At 39.7% G+C, this 19035-nt stretch overlaps 1 long non-coding RNA gene across 1 annotated transcript in view; it reads right to left on the bottom strand.

Annotated features, from left to right (window-relative positions):
* The window catches only part of LOC141784422 (uncharacterized), a 66610-nt gene extending 47575 nt beyond the window's left edge, over positions 1-19035 (bottom strand). The window contains exons 1-3 of the long non-coding RNA XR_012597442.1: positions 18875-19035; positions 863-951; positions 536-639 (exon numbers count right to left, since the gene is read on the bottom strand). This is a non-coding gene — a long non-coding RNA (uncharacterized LOC141784422). The remainder of the gene's footprint in view (positions 1-535; positions 640-862; positions 952-18874) is intronic.

Here is a 19035-nt window from a genome sequence, read left to right on the forward strand (position 1 = left end):
TGTATATCACATGAAATGTTCTTGTAACTTTTGTATTGTTCTTGTATTCTGCAATGTGTTTTTGTATAAACTGACTGACCAATCAGGACCAGTGGTAATCGAAGGTAAAGCAGCCTGAATGGAGGGCAAAATCAGGGAGACTAAGGCTGTGTCCCAAATCATGTACTTCTGCATTTACACTTACTATTTTGGATTCATAAGTGCGTTTTTACTGACAGTATGGAAAAATGCAGTGCACTTTGACATTTTTCAGCTGGTGCACCTAAAAAAGTCAAAATGTCGAGTGTAGAAAGACGGACACTTCTTACCCTCAGTGGTCGCCATATTGGCTGTTTAGAAGAAGGAGCAAGAACAGGTCAAACAATGGTTGATGGTTGCCGTTAATGACTATCAGAAGAACACCTGTGAACGGTAGTGGCAGTGTTTGACTTGGGACATTACCCTGTAAGATTTTGCACACTGTTTTAAGTCCTTAAGCTTATTTTGTAATGTAAGATAAATTTTGGGGCATTCTTGAAGTAGAAATGTGACAAACCTTTAAACGGGTGACACAGTGGCTCCCTACATGTAAGCAGTGAAGCTCCTTCCTTCTTCCAGTTAGCCTGACGTGCTGCTGAGTCATGATTTAATGCAGGTAATCTGTAGCATAAAGACTTAAGTTAGCTTCCTGGATTTTATTGTTTTATCTGGGAGGGAATACCTTGAGGAGGAAGTTGAAAAGTACAAAGTCAAAAGGTGATGCGGCCGGTTATTTGGTCCGCGGTGCACAGTGCTCTTAAAGCAGGTGAGTGGTGAAGTCACCTGACAGAATCGGTTTGTTCTGAAATCAAACAACACTTCATAAATATCTGTGCTGACTTGCCTTCAGTTCCCCTGGTATCCAAAAGAGGCAACTCAGAGAGAGACGGATGCTTTCAGCCATGCATTATTCACCGCCTTAATTCCACAACCCTACAAAAAAAGGGAAACACAGGAGTTTGTGTTTATTTTATTTATCTCTCAAATCCACAAATAGATAGCTGCAAAATGTTCCTCCTTAAATATTTATGGCAGAGCTGAACCCTTGCTCGCGCTGCCCTGAAAGTGTTATGACCATTATCTGGGTTGGTTTTTATCTGAGGTCCTAACCTGTGAGGAGAATCGACGGACTGAAGATGACAGAGGACTATGATGGAGGTTTTCTTTTTCATAACTGGACATCTTTAGGGGTAAATTAAAACATCACTGGTATCAATCCTTAAATGAAAAAAAAAACTTTTAGGCCTCGTTTATATGACAACGTTTTATCCAAAAACGCTGTGAAAAGAATCTGGGTTTATACAGAAACACTGATAGACTGAAAACGCTGTAGTAAGCATGCCAGGCCTGTAGGTTGTGCTATAACTGTCTTGTCCAGCCGCTTTGAAGTAGAGTTGAGTCGATCATCTGGTGTATTGGGGAATACTCAAGTGGCAACCTCTGGTCTAAGAATATGAGACAATGCTGAAGTGCTAAAATCTGCCGTTTCTCGAGTGTTCGCTTGAGGCTGGTTCTGGAAGTAGCGGAAGTCACATACACACCAAGCCAAAAAAAGACATTTTGAAAGCAGAAATTAACGTATTTACAGCCTGGTTCAAAAAACGTCTCCTGTCTGAGTCGCTAATTTTACTATTGGCACCCACTGTACGGGGGGATGAATTTTTTTCTAGCTGGGCCGTTCAGAGGATATTAAGATCGGGAGCTCCCCCAATAAGAGGCACAGCTGAGGGTCACGTGACCGACAGGCGCCCTATGGCTGTATACGAAGCCCTTGGCACTACCAATATGGCCGCTAAAGCCGATGTGCTTCATTTTCCGTTTCAGAAACAGACGGATGACATCGGCGAGACTACGTCCATGTTTTATACAGTCTATGGGAATACTAAGAGCAGAAGTGGAACAACAGATGTTCATTTTGTTGAAAAACAGTCAGCAGATTCAGCAGATTGGGCAGCACAAGCACAACACTGTAGTGTGCGACGATGGTAACAACAGTATGCGCTCGCGAGAAGCAGAGTGTGACGTCAGCGTTTCCACTGAAAACGCCGGCTAACTGTTTACACGGCAACGGTGTCGGCAGCGTTTCAGAAAAATCCCACTCTCTAGGCCGTTTTCAAAAGTTTGCATTTTAGGTCGTGTAACCATGGGGCCAAAACGCAACATAATTTGGCGTTTTAACGGAAATTGTCATATAAACAGCCTCTTATTTTCCAAGCATATTCTTGAGTAAATTAGACCTCAGACGCTTTTGATACTTGCTCTGAAGGGCAACTTTAAGTGCTACACAAACAGTCAAACTGAAAGCCGGACAAACTAGCTGATCTAAACCTCAGGAAACACCCACAAATCACAGTCAGTGTGCTGAGCTGTGTTACGTTGCCTGTGTTACACTGCTTTGTGCAGCAGCTTCAAGTTGCTTTGTGCTGCTTCACATTGCATTGCACTTCATTCCTTTGCATTATTCTGCACTCTATTATGTTGATTTGCATTGCCCTACGTTGCACTCCATTACAATATTCTGTACTTTATTATGTTGAGCTGCACTATGTTGCATTGTATTGCTTTGCTTGATGTGCTCTGAGTCATGTTTTGCAGAGTTCCCTGAGCTGAGTTGTAATGTTTCACAATCTAGTCGGCTAAATACGCAGATCTCTCAGGTCACCTTAACGATAAATTCATGCATTCTTATTCATTTTCTGATCCACTTATCCTGTACAGGGTCGCAGGTGGCTGGAGCCTATCCCAGCTGTCATTGGGCAGGAGGCGGGGTACACCCTGGACTGGTCGCCAGCCAATCACAGGGCTTAAACGATAGATTATCTGCAAATAATCAACTGTATTTGTCAAATTCTGTCCTGTCTTCTCAACAAAAATCAAACCTCTAAACCAACCACAGTTTGAGTTTAGTGTATTTAAATAAAGAGATGGGAGGTAGTTTGCCTTGTTAGCATAAGGGAAAGCTAGCTTTACTATTGCTTTTAAATAAAGGAAAACTAACATTAAACCCTATGAAGGTTGATGTTTAGTGTTCGCTAACTCCAGGTTTAAAAGTGAGTATGACTGTTTTTGAACTGAGATTAAATTTTACTTGCAACTGCTTCGTAGCATAGAATTAGCGCAGTTGCTCAAATGTGATGTTTCTTGTTTTCATGTCATTCATTTAGCTTCCTGTTGTTTACATAATTCAGACTGAGGATTTTACTAATACCTCATCACTTTCAGCTGAGACCTACATGAAGCAACCTTTTAGACCACATTTTATAAATGTGTTGACAGTTTCCTCCTGATTAAAGTCTTTAAGCTAAGCTAAGCTAAGCTAACCACCTTCTAGCTGCAATCCTAGAGACACCACTCTTCTTTTAAAACAAAAAACAGATCTTACGTTTGAGTTTTGTCTGCAGTTTTAAACAGAGTTAAATCGACTGTACGCGTTATGAAACAGAAGATCAGAAACATCAGGTTCTTTAACCCTGTTGTGTATTGTTGTTTTTTTCCTCTCAGGACATTTATCACTCTAAGTTGAGTACAAGCAAAAAAAAATAAAAATTAAATAAATAAGAGATGAGCCGGTCAAAGCCACATTTCAAACTCAATTGTGTTTAAACTCAGTCAAACTGAAGGATTTTCAAAGGCATCCCTTCATGAAGAGCAAAGCACTCACCAAAAAAAGAAAAAAGGAGAAAAAAATGCTTTGAGATTTGGGGGGAAGTGGCTGAACAGATTGTTATGTCACCATTAGGGAGCTGTAATAAAGTCATATTTCTTTTGCATTTTGCATGACTGGAGGGCCTTCCACTCTCGCCTGTCTGCTCCTCTCACATCAGCCGCCCTTAAGTGGAGCAGTTCTGGGCTGCAGGTTTTGCCTCGCTGCTGCCAGAGAGTGTCTGTGCCGGATAGCGTTGCATGATTACACTCGGCAGTGCACAATTTTGTCGACAGCGTTATAGCAGGAGAATAAAATATCTTAGGCCTCATTAAACGCCCACACATTTGGAAATTAGAAACCAGTTATTCATCATTGGTAAGGGGATAGGGATGGTAAAAATCAAGTGTTTAACTGGTCATTTATGAGGAGAATGGCATCGAGAAGATATTAAGATTTGTCAGGAAAAGAAAAGGTTGCACGCTAATTATAATAAAGGCTAATCTTATTTCTAGATTTCCCCCTTTAGTCAAACTCCCACTCCTCCCATGTGTCATTACTCTTGAGCAAAACTAGAAATGATTCTGATCCTGATAAACCATGACGATCAAGTGCCTAAAATCCATTGTGTTTCCTCAGAGCTGTAAAACACTAAAGCTGTTCTGACAGATTATCTTTCGCCAGGAGCTCGAGCAAACAACAATGATGTTTCCAGCCGTACATGTGAAAGTGCTACACAGAAAGCCCGCTGTCGTATTTCCTTTTTTTTCTGAATATGAGGCCCAAAAGTTTGCTCAGTGGCTCATGAATATTTCAGCAGCTGATGAATTAATAAAAAATCCTCATTGTCAGCTGGTAAATTATGAGGCAGCAACCGTGGTTTCATGGGCAATTTCCTCTGTCTGCTGCTGGAGGCTGAATTGTATTGTTTATTAATTAAATAAATTTAATACAAAATAAGCTAAATTACCACAAAAACAAACTTTATGCACATTTTTCAAGAAAAATAATATTTTTCCGTCATTGGTGCATTTTTTAAGCTGGAGATTTTCAACTTAACATCATTTGAGCACCACACTGGGGCAAAACACTGCCCCTAGTGGACAAAAAAGAAAGAGCCCTTTGGCCTTTTGAAAAGGGGGTTTAAGCGCAGAAAACTGAAGCATGTTGCATTATGATTGTAAGGCTATCAATTACTTATCCTTCAGTGTGTATCACTTAGGAACAAAGGAAATTGCTACCTCCCTGAGTGGCTAGCCAGGGTCAGCAGGAAAGGGTCTCAAGAGATGGTATCATGAAATTCACCGCACCTACACTCTCACCTCATCTAGCTTCCTGATGTTTGGTTAAATAAGGGAGAGAAGAGTGTCATCAGCAAATAGTAGCATGAGAAACATGTTTTTAGATGAAAAAGAAAAAAAGAACAGGGCCAAGGATTGAGCCTTGGGGGACTCCACGTGTTAAATTTGCAAAATAATTCAGTTATTAAATGTGCTACTTTAAGATAAGATGGTTGTATTTCACAAGTTTTGTTGTTTTAGAAATGTTGTGGTGTGGAAATCATGTTGTTTTTCAAGAATGGTGTGATTGGGAAAGGTTGTGCTTTGGGATTAGTGTTGCATTTAAGAAATGTTGTTTTAGTGTAGTGTAGGTTGTGTTTTGGGAATGGTGTTTTGTTTGGAAATGTTGTCTTGTTTTGGGAACAGTGTTGCATTGAAGGATTTTTGTTGTGTTACAGAAATGGTGTTTTGTTTCTGGAATAGTGTTGCATTTTTGGATTGTTGATGCATTTTAGAAATTTTGTTGTATTTTGGTAATGTTGTAGTGTCTGGAAATGATGTTGCATTTTCAGAATGGTGTTGTGTTGGGGAATATTGTCATGTTCGGGGAACAGTACAGTGTTTTGGGTATGTTGTGTTTTGGGAGTGTTATGTTTTGGGAGTGTTGTGTTTTTGGGATGTTGTATTGTTTGGAAATGATGTTGCATTTTCAGAACGTTGTTAAATTTGTGAACTGTTAAGTTTGCAATGCTTACTGCAAAATAATAATAATTATAATAAAATAAAATAAAATAAAATAAAATAAAATAAAATAAAATAAAATAAAATAAAATAAAAATTAAATTAAATTAAAATAAATTTTGAAAATTAAATTAAATTAAATTGAATTGAATTGAATTGAATTGAATTGAATTGAATTGAATTCAATTCAATTCAATTCAATTCAATTCAATTGTAAATTAAAACGATAAAAAAAAATCTGATCACCTGAAACATTTCAACACGGACTAACTTCACAAACTGAAACTGACTTGTTTGTTTTTGTATCCCACATCACGGAAAAGCAGCATTTACATCAGACTGCAGTTATCTAAAGTGAGTTTGACGTTTTCTTTACAGTGTCTATCCAGTGGCATGACTCTTTTTTGGTAAACGCTGTTTCACACAATGAAATAAAATAAAATGAGATATGAATGAAATGAGAGTCTTTGTTCACACTACTTAAGAATTTTCAAAAGTTTCAGGCTATGAAATTAATATGGGGAAGGCAGAAGTAATGGCCTCATTGTAGTCCAAAAACCTGCAGTTCCTTAAATGTCCACTTGAGGCTGGCCCTAAAGACAGGTCAGTTTGACACTTTTTGTTCATGTACTTTTTACTTTATTAGTAAAAGCTGAACAAAGGCACCATTTTTTAGGCTAGGCTAACAGATTAGCATTATCAGAAACACTGCTTTTCAACCGATAGGTGGCGCTGTTGTTGGCAGGGTCACTAACTCCTTCTCTTTGCCTGTTTATAGGATGATCAAAAGTCAGGTTGACTCTCCCTTTTTACCATGGTGACCGTCGTCCATGCTCTTAAAAATCACACGCTGTTTATCCGTCAGCTGTCAACATAAAGTGATCCAGACTGACGCTGGCTCCAGCTTGGTCCTGTCAACTGTCATCTTCACATTCAAGCTGAGTCATGTGTCTCAGCCTTTAAGAAGATGAATGATTTAGACCTAAAAAAGAATTTCAGAAAGAGCTCTTCTTCTGACTCAAAACAATCAAGACCTTCATTTGGAAACATGTAAACAAGTCTAAATTCATGACTCAAACTGTACGAGTTTGTATTCATCCCTTACTGTTGTCATCTCTTTGATACAGACTACTTAATGATTCTAATTAGCAATGAAAAATGGACATTGTCTGGTCTGTCAGACCTGTACTTCCTCCCCTGTGATCCTAAGCTAATGTGTCGATGGATAAGATTACCATTTCTGTCTCGAGTGTGGGCACTGCTGCTGCTGCCCGGCTCGTCTTCGTGCCTCTCTGGCTTTGATTTGAGCCAAAAGAGCCACAGGATACAACTTCCAAGGCATTAGCATTCTCAGCAGTCACCCAGAAAAATGTCAGATCACTCTAGTTTGAAGTGACAGGGTGCTTAAACTACAGTACACGAGGGTGAGAAACAAGCACCGCATGCTAACTACAAACACATTATGTAAGGAACGACGACGGACTCGCGGTCTTTCATCTGCTCCGGGCTGCGTCTTACAATATTTCCCAACAATATAGTGTTACATCTCCAGGCTACAGACATGCTAATGCCTTTCTAGCACTGTCAGACTATCATGTGGTCCTGTGCCAACGGGGAAAATGTGATGAATGTCTGTGAGTTTTGTCTCATGCTAACTGAGGCAGAAAAGAAACCTCCAGAGTTAAACTCAACCTGCTGGATCTTTTTTTGTCTTTACAAAAAACTTGTGCAAAGACTACTTCACTTCTTCTAAACAACAGGCCTGGAGTGGGATTGTGCTAGCCTTAAGAGGAGTTACAGCTAACTCTGCATTAAAACAGCTGTAACGACTAAATACAGCTAAAGTCCCAAAAGCCACACAGGAAATGGGGCTTAGTTTCACGTTACAACAAAACATTTGAGAAGCTGATGAGGCCATGTTCCTGTGACGTCAAGCTCGGAGTATAAACATACTGTTTAGTTCAAGGTTGTAGGTTAGATGAACCTGGTTTGGTCGAATTGACTTTTTATTTTACAGTGTCTTCTAAAAATCAGCTTCAAAGTCAACAGTAATGATAAATCATGAGCGATTTAGCCTCTAAAGCTAAAATCAATGTACTATGAATTTGTTGTTATAGCCACATATCAAAATATACTGTATCATAACATATCGCATTGTGTCTTATCAAGGTGTATCTCTTCTTATGGTGTCATATCGTATCCTATTAAGGTGTAATGTATTAAACTTGAATCATATCCTAACTTATCTTATTGTAATGGTGGGTTTTTTTTTATCCAACTGCATCAAATGGATTGAATCAACTATATTGCCTTCCGGGGCTGCACTGTGGCGCAACGGTTAGCGCTGCAGCCTCACAGCAAGAAGGTCACCGGTTCAAAAACATGCTCACCAGGTCACTCGAAATTGTCCCTAGGTGTAAGTGTGTGAGTGAATGGTTGTCTGTCTCTATGTGTCAGCCCTGTGATTGACTGGCGACCAGTCCATGGTGTACCCTGCCTCTCGCCCAATGACAGCTGGGATAGGCTCCAGCCACACGTGACCCTGAACAGGAAAGCAGTTAAGAAAACGGCTATATGGATGTATTGTTGGTGTCTAATGTTAGCTGCGTTAGCCATGTCTGTGAATAGCATGATGCTACTCTGCCTTCTTGTATTCCCTCTGTTGCTGGGTTAGTGTGGCTAGCTTGTCCATCTTAATGGAGATACATTGTACACTCCCAATAACGATGGATGGAAGGACAGGTCGACGTCGTCACTTCTTAGCTCACACCTGAGAACCAGCACGTCGTCCTCACCTCCTTCTCCTCACCTTGTGGGAAGACATCAGGCCTTGCACCAGTTAGCATTGACATGCTACAGGCTACTAACAGCTGAGTTCACATGTAAACAATGCAGCCATGGTTACATGTGGGATCTCCAGACAAACACAGGAGAAAAAGTAGAAAAAATATCACTGAAGCCACAAAAAGTTTGATGTCCATGACCAACAAATGAGCCGTACAAAGTAATGATCCACTCCAAATACAAAGATTACAAAAAAGAGATGAAAAATTACAAGAAACGAACAGAGAAGAGAGAGCTGCTGCAAAAGGCAGCCATAGCCAACAGGGCGGAGCCTAGCAACAAAGCAATAAAGCATGTTTTGTGTCTTTTAGTGGCGTACTGTAACTTAACATTGTTTGGTATTGTGTCGTGTCTTGTTGTGATATATCACATAATTGTGCATGTTCCCTATTATATCCTATGGATTGCAGCGTAATGTATCATATCAAAATTTGTGGTGTTATATTTCATCATTTTGCTTATTAGGATGATTTTCCTCCATGAGTCCTGCCCTAATCTTTGAAGCTGCCTTCTATCATTGCACAAAGCTTTGGTAAAGTTTGGCTCCATCTGTTAGTGAGCCTCCAATGCAGACTTGACGTATTCCTGACCTGCTGATAGACAAAACAAACATTTTTTCCATAAATCTGTATGTAATCTATTCTCTCTGCCTTTTTGTGTGAAGCCACCAGAGTTAGCCCTAATGGGTGATGGGGAACTTGTTTCTGTCCTTGCTGGAGACCACTGTTTCTTCGGTTTCATGACATTTTGAAACATCCTGTTTACAGGCTGAGCGGGCTGAAAACAGAGCCCCTGACTGACTCCAAATGGGGAGAGTAATTTGGCGTAATTGCAGCGTGGGTGAAACCTTTGAAGACCCAGTTTGTGTTGTGACTGAAACAATGATGATTAGAGCTTGCTCAAGTGTCAATTGTGATTAGGAGAAAGAGCACTTAGAAAAAGCAGATCTCTCCGTCATGCAAGACTTATTACCCCAAATATTTGTTTTGAGAGTCTCATTTTTTTACTTTGAGAGGCTTAAGACGTACAGTCCTAAACCCACGAATACAAGCACAGCAGCATTTACTCTAAAGAAGGTGATCAGCAACACAAATGGAGCTTAAGTCTATATTTACATTCTAGCTGCAGGGTGAAGCAGCTTCAGTGAGAAACTATATACTGTGGGAGCTAACTTGAGGCTAAAAAGGCTACCGCTAACACCACATGATATAGATTACCTTTAGGGAAACCTGGGCGCCCATTAACACGGCTGTTTGATCTCAATGGCACAAATTGATCCAAGGTGAAGAAAATGTTGCGTAATTATGATTGATGATGACAAGAAGGGGAAATGATTCGTGCCTTTACATTCTCAGGGAGAAAGTAGTTCCTTAGTTCGGGCTTCACGGTCGGAAGCTGTTGTTCAGGAAGCTGTAATGAAGTGTGGAGGTTCAGCTGATGAGAGGTTAAAGATCTGCGCTGTGTTTCCCCAGGTAGAGGGAACTCTTTATTAAAGTAGGATGTGATTATTGGGCTTTAATTAAATGAATACTGAGGATTTTTTTTTAATTTGACACTTTCAGACTGCTTAGGTCTTGGCTTTTTAACCTTTCATGCATTTACACTGATGTTAAAGAAACATATTTATGGGTAGGAGTTGAAAGAAAAAAACTTTGAAAAACTATTTTTTAAAATTGATCTTCTTGGGTTTGCGTCGATTTAAGCTACAGCTAAATTATCCTTTTTTTTTCAGAAATAAGACCTAAACAATCTTATTCAAAAAAAATTTTTCAACGACTTTTTTGAGTATTTGTGCACTTAATTTGGGAGTTATATCCTAAAGTCGAGGTGGCCAACCAATCAGGGACAAAGAGCCACAAAAGCAATATTTCTATCCATCTATCCATCTATCTATCTATCTATCTATCTATCTATCTATCTATCTATCTATCTATCTATCTATCTATCTATCTATCTATCTGTGAGTACATGAATGACTGAGAGGAGCACATGTAGAGAAAAGAAATTGAAACTTAAGTATCAATCTCATCACCCTAGTATTGATCAGTACTGATCCCAACGTTGGCATCAACTTCTCAGTTTTATGAGTGGACTGAAGAGCCGCACACCAAAAGGCAAAGCGCCACATGCGGCTCACGAGCTACAGGTTTGCCACCCCTGTCCTAAAGGATTACAAATGACAGGAAAAGGGGCACTTACAAAATAAAATCTGGGGAAACTTTTTCAGAAACACAGCTTATGTATCAGTTGAACAAGCAAGTGCCACCAATCCATCACCTAAACATTAATTTTTCAAATTTTCCCTTCTCTAGTAAAGACAGGTGAACATTTCTCACCATTGTCTGATATATGTCGAATCAATATATAGAATAAAAATAACAAACTCATCATTTAAGAAAAGTAGGTGTGGCCCTATATCTAACACTACAAACTATATTTGTTCTGTATCAAATAAGGTGAAAGAAAGACTCCAATAGTCGCTCTGTGACACTTGAAAGCTTCTGTGCATCAATATTATAGGTTGTTTCAGAATGCTACTTCTTAGCTTCCTGATCAGGTCAAGCAGGACCGGACTGGTTAATGGCACATCTGGGTCTCTATGACAACACCATGCTGGCTCACAAAGTTTAGTAGAGAGAAGAGAGATCTGTGTTCTTCTCTGCTGAAAACAATTTCTGTGATTAATTTTGTAGTGGTGGTAGACACAGGAGCCTAACTGTCAGACTGAAAAAGGACAGAAGAGCAGAAGGAAGCTAAAAGCTACAACCCACAGTCAGCAGTTATTCTGCAGTGGTCTGTTCAAACTTGAGAGTCTATCAATAAAATGAAGATTGAGGTTACGTTAGCTCTGATTGGTAGATGACTGACAGGACATAACTAACCAGGATTCACTAACGCTACAAATTACGGACATGTCTTGTAGCACAGGATGCTAGCTGTGCTAAATAAAAACCACTAATAATCTACTTAAAACTGACAGTGTTTAACTGTTGTCATGTTAGCCTACAGATACGTGGGAGCATTGGGCTGCCGATAGCACTACATACAGCTGGCTACAACAAAGTTTACTTGATGTCACGTTTCAAACCGTAGCTCTACATAACTCTACTGATAAAAACCTTAGCACGGCACATTGTATCCAGTAAAAGGTTGTCTTGAATAAAGTAAGTTTGTTTCAACCCGATCTTCATTTACTTCCAAAAAAACACACACCTCACTGAAAGTAATTTACGACAGTGTGTGCTGAGACTCCGGGCCACAAGGTGGCAAGGGAGTGCAATCAAAACAGATTCTCCTCATAGCATCTTTAAGTGTAATGCTAACAATGAGATTCTTTAGTATGTTAGCCTGCAAGTCTGAGATTCGTTTGTTGAGGTGGGTCATCGTCCAATCAGTTTAGCCTTTTAACAGAAACTTTCACCCTGCAGGTGGCGCTATGAGATCACTTAAGTGGACATTTTTTTCTCAGAGTGCGATAAATTCACCACCAAGGATAGTTTGAGCTTCATGAATGAGCTAGGCTCCCTGTTTTTGTTGGATATCAGCAATGTGGAGCACGCTAAGCTGCACACATTTGACACATATTAATACATCCAGGCTCTCTGCCAAACATTAGCATTAAAAAAACACATTTCACTAAGCATCCCTGTCTGTTTATAGATACACTAGAGTTCACACCTCTAGTAGCTGTGTGCTCACTGCTTTTATTGTTACATGAAAACAAACTAGTCTATTTATGTTAAAGTGGTGAGTTATTTTTTCTGCTTCCTGCTCCTCGACTGTCTCAGGAGGGAAATAATGTCAGCAGCCAGACTCGGTGACATATTTACAAATGAAGAAACATGTTACCGAGGACAGAAAAATCCACGATTGCTTTTCATTCTCCCCCACAGAGACTGGGGCCGTCAACATTTTCCTCCGACAGCCTCAATTGAGCAGGAAAGATTTTTTTATGATGGCGGGGCATCTGTGACTCAGTGTCTAGAATAACTCGCTAAATAAAGAATAAAAGCAATCTGCTCTCGTTTCACTCAGTGCACCTTCCCCGTCCCTGTTGCCAGGGGGATGACCGAACGCATTTCATATGCAGCCGTCGCGCTTCACTGCCTCCTGAGCACAGGAACAGAATCGTGTTCCACTTTAAAGATGTTAATTTTACATTTTTAATGACCGCGGCTGATGGCTTAAGTAAGTGAGTAGCACTTACGAGGGGAGGATGTTCTGGAAATCCTCCTCCACACATCTCAGAAATCCTCGTCCTGGATGAAATAATCTGTCCTGTTGAATAAAGGACGGAAACATGGTTTTATTTACTGAATATGACTTTAAAAACATGCACTTTTTTCTCTTCTTTTTTTATGCATTTCTTTCACTCTTCGCATCACGCGCAAGCTTTGCTGCAGTGGAATCCAGTCAAGGAGATTCCTCAATTTCACGGCTGATTAGCCTGATGCCAGGATTATCTCTTGTTATTTTAAGGCAGATAATACAAGATTATGACCTAAATGGGATCTGTGAAATCAGCTGGAAAACACCGGGGGCCTTTCTCAAAGAAATATCTGCAAAACAGAGTTCATGCTAGTCAAAGAATGAATTGGTGAGGTGAAATATTTGACCATGAGTCTGTGTCCAAAGGGAGTAGTTGACACTGAAAGAGTCCACGTGCAGCACTTGAAGAGTTCAGCGGAAAATAAAGCAGCTTTTGAGCTTTAGGTTATCAGCATTTATTGTTTAACACCTTCACATTTTTCCTCCACATCACACTTCCTCAGGGCAAGCAAGCTTTCCCAGTGAGAGGACGCGAGGTTGGGGATAGAAGCTAAGAGGTTTGTAGCGTAAACTGGGCTGCTTTTTTAAGGTAATTAGCTTGTGCTCAATGCTGTCATATCCAGAAGTGCAACTGCTTTTGAAAAAACAGGGCAAGAAAACAAGCGGCCGGGCCTCCCCAGGGTCAGCGCCCACCGCAGCCTGGATTATGGCACCAAAGGAATCCTGGGAAGCGTGTATTGATTTGGCCTGACACTTGCTGCCACATTTAGCTTAGCCGCCGCTGACTCGCAAAGGCTTCAAGCAGTTATCTGCCATATTCTCTACTATCTTTAAAGAGCACTGAGAAATTACCTCATGCCATAGAAGATTTATCATCACATAATTAGCTCGGTGCAGCTAGCGGCAGATCTCTTTTGACTACTAATACAAGCTTAAAGTTCATGTGCACAGGACTATGCTTAATTAACTTGTTAGCATGAGCATGCTGGGACGACACGCTGGCCTCCACAAACTGCATTTGTTTTACAGATCGTCTGGGTGCTGTGCAGCACCGTGATGTCTGAGGTCTGCTGCATGTTACACAGAACGCTGAGACGTCAGAGTGGAAAAATAAGACTGTGAACTTTCACTAACTGTGGTGTTAGAGCACAGTCTGATGATGCTGCTCAGAGCTCGCCATGTGCTGCTGGATGATCAAACAGAACAAAAACCTCACCAGTAAAAATCTTGCTGACTCACTAAATGTTAACATTCTGTTACTTTCCAGCCAACCAACTTATCCCCAGAGCCCCCCAAAGTCCTGACAAGGTGACCATTTTCATCTTGTGCTAAGAAGATATACAAAATTTATTTTAAACTACTGCGCTTCAGATAGTTCACTTTAAACACAACATGATAACACAAGATGGTTAATCAAAAGTAACTTGGGCACTCAAGATAACTTAAATTGCACAGATGATGATGTCTGTGCACACAAGAAGATTATCTTGTGTATACAAGACGCAACTGCTTTGCAAACATTTGATTATCTTGCGTACACAAGATAATCACACTGAGATAATCTAATGAGCAAATAAGTGAAACACATTCCCTTGTGCACACAAGATAATCATCTTGTGCAATCAGTGTTTTAAGTGCACTCAAGATTATCAATTTTGCATCAGGGATGATGGAGTCAGTGTACATGGTGGTTATCTTGTGAATTAAAGATAAAACAAAAATGTATCACAAACAACATACTTTCTTGCTTGCACATAAAAATTGTCTTGTGGAACGTAAATGTATTTTGTGCACACAAGATGACTAACTTTGGACAAAAGATGATTTGTGCAAGGTATTTATCTTGAGCATATATGATAATACACGACTGCTTCATGAAGATTTTGCTGTCTTGTGAGCACTTCAAAGCCCCATGAGTACTCAAGATAATTCCCTATAATAAGATGACTTGTGGCACAAGATTAGTATTTTGTGTTCAAGATAATTCACAACTACTTCACCAACAATTTGTTAGCCTGTACACAAATAAAAACCATTTGAACACTGTAAAAGAGTTTATGGTAAAAAAAAAAAAATTAAATTGTCAAATTATGTATGTCTTTTGCAGATTTAGCTTCCTCTCAGGACTGGTGACTGATGTTCGTTCTGCCTTTTATTGGCCCCTGGTCGGGAGCTTACTTTGGTCTATTAAGGTCCTTCATTGACACTAACTAATTAAAGCTCAGCTGCAAAATAAGATTACGAGATGGGATTTAAGAATCTGAAAAAGACAGTTGGTGAACTTCAAGTTTGGACTAATTTTTAAGGATGAGTAAGTAATGCTAATCTCTAATAAACAAAATAAAAGATCAATTCAACAAAAAGGTTAGCTATACAGTGCATGCTACATGTTTAACATACAAGTAGCATTCAAAGAGGCGTTTTATTACCATAGCGTTTTATGCTAACACAAGCTATGCTAAAGTTGTAGCGTCTTCCTACACACTGTAGTGATAGTCAAAAGCACTGTATAAAGCCGTCAGTAGCCAGGGCTTGTGTTGCTATTAGCAGCATCAAATGCTAGCCTGTTTATGTTAGCCTGTTAGCATTACAAAATCATTCATGCTGATTTATTTATATATTTGTGTCAGAAAAAATGTTTGATGAGTAAAAAAATTCCACAAGCACAGAACGTGTTGTTAACACCAGTATGAAGCACGTGTGCTTTTGAATACAGAACAAAAAAATAACAAATATTGTAATAACGACAGACAGACAGAGGGAGAGATTTAGTAGAAACACAAGAAGCAGATATCCCGTTTTCATTGACTCATATGTGTTGGATTTTTAGAGATTATGTGTTGCACTAGCCCCACACTCTGAAACACTGTACTCTTTAATGTTCAGTGAAATTTAGTCCGGTGTCATGAGCAAATTTGACTCCTCACATGGCCGGTGTTCGCATTTCTACTCAGCTGTAAATATCTCATCAGCCTGTGTTGTTGCTCTGTGTGATTCTGGGCAAACACTCTGAGCAAAGAGCAACTTTTAGCGGATATTCAGCTGGAATCTTGAACACTTTACCCTTTGGAGCGCCCATTGGCTTTAAGTGGCCAAATGCCATCTTATTTTATTCATGTTCTGCACCCTCCAGTCTGGCACTCTCTTCAAGCTAAAGCCTCACCCTCTCTTTTTTCTCTCCACACTACAGCTGTCAGCCAGATCTCATTTCTCTTTTTTCATCGCAGCGTTTTCCATTTAATTTAATTCTCTGGGTAACAGTTGTAACATCATACGGCATCTTCTTCTTCTTCTGCGTCTCTGTCAGATACAAACGCAGTTGTGGGACCACGCCGGATGAAATGGGCGAAGACAGCTTCACAACCGCCAGGGGTGTTATTCTAAGATCAGGCTGGAATCAGAAGTTTTGTCGGTTTCAGTTAACCAGGGCGCTGCTAAATGGCTTAAGCCAAGCATCAGTGCACCCGGCGAGGGCTCCCAGATATTGCAGCATGACAGCTAAAGTAGCCGGGTGCATCATGGACATGTACCCAGCCTAAAGAGCCCTCGGGCTTTCTCTTCTCCATGACTGACTTTTAAGTGTTTTATCCCTGGGACACGACGATAATGTGCATTAAGATCAAGAACACTTATTTCAATTGTGCTTTATGTTTTATTCTAGCTTTAAAGTCGGCAGCGTCTAGACGAGGCTTTGCTGAGAATAGCTCACAGGGGAGGATCCCCTGCTGGGACTTTAGGTATGCTAACGTTGGGCTTCACTATTATTTAGTTGCCAAGAGGGAATTAAGTCTGATGGTTAAAAGCAAAGACAAATGATACCTCACAAGCCATAGATGCACAGTGTTTGTTGGGAAAATACGAGCTGATATTGTTTGATAAACCTCTTGAAAACAGGGGCGTGTCCAAAGAGGCAAACAGGGGTGGCAAGGCCCCCTGAGCTAATCGGCCACCCCAAAATTCTAAAAAAAAATTTTTTTTTTTGTATTAAACTGAAGATGTTTTTATGAAGTATTTAAGAAAAACAAAACACACAATAAAACCATTTTAAAAAGAAAATTTAAAAAAAGAAAAACAACATACAGCAAAAAAAAAAAAAAAAAAAAAAAAAAATTTACATGGTTAGTTAGATTTAATATAATTAGTGGAAGTAAAATGAAATAAAATTAAAAAAAAAAAAAAAAAAAAAAAACCTAATATAGGCTTCATTCAATTTAACCCCTGCATGCATTGTTGCCCCTTTTGGACCACCGTAATCAAAAGGTCAGGAGCTTTCCCTGCTTCAAACAGTTCACTATGAGGCCTGTTGGATCCACTTCAAAACAATAAATAAATAATACATTTGCAAAATAAAAAAACAACTCAGTCACGGATATATAATTCATTTTCTACTTAAGTCTGAATAATTCCTCAAACATATGCAAACGCCTGGTTATCCACACAGAAGTAAATGGTGGTTTTATTGTGCACAATTTCAGAGGTGGATCAGAGGTCTGCTGAGTATTTACAGCTGCAGGTTGGGGTCTGTGAGTCAACTCAAATAGTCACCATGCTTATTTTAATAAATGAACAAGGCAGCCAAGGATAATGTAGCAAGTACATACTGAGTCACTTGCAGAGTTCTACATTTAAAGTTTTACCAAAATGCCTTTTTACTGGCTATAGATTGAAACAATGTCCACCAAACTTATCCAAAATTAACTATCTCTATATTTAAAACATGGACATAAAGTAGCAAAGCTAGCAGTTTGGACTGTATGTGTGCAGATTTTCAAAACGCTACAAATTCATGTGTTGTAGAAATCTCTGAATCTGTTAACTGCTCAATTAGATCCGTTCTAAAATGAAGGCAAGTTCTTTCTCACAATTTGCTGAAATGATGAGGTCATCACATGAGGATTTCCTGTCTGGTTCACGACACTTAGGAGGGGTGGGCCTAAAACACTTAGGTCTGCCAACAGCTTTGCCCCTGACAAGCCTATAGAGGGCTGGCCAATCAGAGAAGGGGGGGTTTATGGAACAGGGAGCCTTAAAGAGACAGTAGCTAAAATCAAGCATTTCAGACAGAGGCTGACATGAGTTTTTTTATACAACAGTGTAAGAAAAATAGAGTTCATTTTGCTATTAATTTTGTAAAACTACCAAAGGAATAGTAAAGTCTAACAAAGCAAAATACTCCTTCTTTAAAGTGTTGTGCTGAAGCACATCCAGAGGGTTGGTCAGAGGTACCAAAACCTTAAACTATGATTTGGCTGTCAAATATTTTGTGCACTGAATTATGGGAGCATTGTCTACATCATCAGCACAGTTAAAACTAACATTCTTTTGTTTATTTTTGTTTTTAAAATCCTAACTTCATCAAAAGCCCAGTGCAAACACACAAGAAACTAAAAATAAAACTACTCTGACACTAAACTCTGGCAAAGTCAATCATGAGCATTGTTAGCTAAAGCAGCAAGGACACTCACACTCAGTGTTTTGATACACAACATGGACATGTCTGAAGGCATTATGCTGATGATCTGGCCCAACAGAGCTTTTTCACGCTACAAACAGTGTGGTTCATTTAAATACTCAAACTCCATTGTTAAAATGCTCAGACAGGCCCTGGTACACAGCAGGTGCTAATAACAAACACAGGTGAGTCCAAGTTAGGTTAACAAGGATAAACAGAGAGGTGATAAAACTTTAGACAGAAAGGAGATTGTGTTGCTATTCTTGCTTTTTAAGGACTGATGAGAGAAACTCATGAGTCAAGCCAAACAGAGGCACACACACACAGAGACACACACACACACACACACTGTGGCTACAATGTGCCAATATATTCCAACAATCTGACACAGTGGATTTGACTCCAGGCTGAAAGAACCATATATTAATATTTATAAAGTGAAAAAGCTTCAACACTGTCAGTACCTGAACACACCCTCACCACAGGAATATGATGCTTAATGCTTTACACCAAACCAGACTTCTGAACTGGGCTGACACTGCTGCCCAAAACAGGCCCAGAGTGCTAGCTAACAAGCTAACAATCTGATCTCAGGTGCACCAAGCTGTTAAACATAAAACATCTTACCAGTGCTGTCAGAAGATGAGAGGTCACAGTTTCAATGGAGAGAAATTTGACATGCACATCTTGTGGAAAAATCCTGGAAAGCTGTTTCACTCCCTGAACAGTTTGGCAAAACAGAAAGTCCTGCCAAACAAGTTACCCAAATAAAATTTCACCCCTTATTC

The sequence above is a fragment of the Halichoeres trimaculatus genome, unplaced genomic scaffold (genome assembly GCF_033239565.1).
Source record: "Halichoeres trimaculatus isolate MK-OKI-2021-1 unplaced genomic scaffold, fHalTri1.1 fHalTri1_scaffold_22, whole genome shotgun sequence".
Classification (NCBI taxonomy): domain Eukaryota; kingdom Metazoa; phylum Chordata; class Actinopteri; order Labriformes; family Labridae; genus Halichoeres; species Halichoeres trimaculatus.